The 1283-nt window shown below is 32.3% G+C and overlaps 1 non-coding gene across 1 annotated transcript; it reads left to right on the top strand.

Moving 5' to 3' along the window:
* The first annotated feature begins 455 nt into the window (after positions 1–455).
* Positions 456–562, top strand: LOC111737998. The gene has a single exon (XR_002779650.1). It is a non-coding gene; the product is annotated as a U6 spliceosomal RNA (small nuclear RNA).
* Positions 563–1283: the final 721 nt, after the last annotated feature.

Here is a 1283-nt window from a genome sequence, read left to right as displayed (position 1 = left end):
AACACAGTTAAGAATCTTGAGATGAGGGATTATATTTTATTATCTAGGCGGGCTCTAAATGCCCTAAATTATAAATTCTTATAAGAATGAGGCAGAGGGAGGTTATACGAGCACTTGTGCACACACGTGCGTGCGCACACACACACACACACACACACACGTTGTGTCTACCAAGACAGAGATGTGGTCACAAACCAAGGAATGCTGGAAGCCACCAGAAGCTAGAAGAGGTACCCTCCACACTCATGAGAGCACTCTGAAGTGAGAAATCAGGATTTACCTAAACACACAGAAATATAATGTGCCATACTAGTAAAGAAGCATACATTCATTTATTTACCTTTTTATTGTTTCCCACTTTTTTCATAGAAAATTTGATTTCATTTTACTGAGAACACACTTTGACTTTATAAGATTATGCTTATAGTAAGAAAAATAAGTTCAAAAAAGGAAGAGTGCTCGCTTCAGCAGCACATATACTAAAACTAGAACTATACAGAGAAGATTAGCATGGCCCCTTCACAAGGATGACACGCAAATTCATGAAACCTTCCATATTTTTTAGGTGAACACACAATGTAAATATATATATGCCTTACTGTCAAAATGTACAGCTGAAACTTATCAGATTTTATTAACCAATGTCACCATAAAAAAATAAATTATTTTTTTTAAAAAAGAAAGAAAACTTTTGAAAATATTAACACTTTCTTAGTTAAGCAAATGAACTTTAGGCTAATAAGATGGTTAATACAGGTGAATAATGCCTTGTTACAATTTCTGCTACATGGCACTTTAAAGTCACTTACTAAATGTTCATAGCCTAATAACACTTTATGCATGTATGTGTATCTTTGTTTCATAAATAAAAAATTGATATAATATGAAATTCAGAGATTTAGAATCTCTAGTTTAATGATCCATATCTTTTCATGATATGAAAATATGCTTGGTGTGAAATAATTGCCTTGAAATAATTGCCTTAAAGTATTATCATAAAACGATCTCGTGTGCCACAGGTTGTAGGAATGAGACTGGCATTAGAAACACATGTAGTAGAATTTCTTATTCCAAGGATGTAGAGAAATTTTTTAATTTCCTACCCCGTCCCCAAATCTCTTTACTAAAATCTGAGATTTCTCTCTTAGAGCTACCTTATTTTAGTGGCAGTCTTTGTTAATTTGTTAAATTCAATAGCAGAAGGTAACATAGTGACTGTTATCGTAAGTCAAAGAATTTAAAACTTTCCAAATTACAGTTTCTTAATAAATAAATATGTATAA

Source organism: Pteropus vampyrus, unplaced genomic scaffold (genome assembly GCF_000151845.1).
Source record: "Pteropus vampyrus isolate Shadow unplaced genomic scaffold, Pvam_2.0 Scaffold33, whole genome shotgun sequence".
NCBI lineage: Eukaryota > Metazoa > Chordata > Mammalia > Chiroptera > Pteropodidae > Pteropus > Pteropus vampyrus.
Note: the sequence above shows the minus strand (reverse complement) of the source record. Positions and strands in the feature narration are given on the sequence as shown.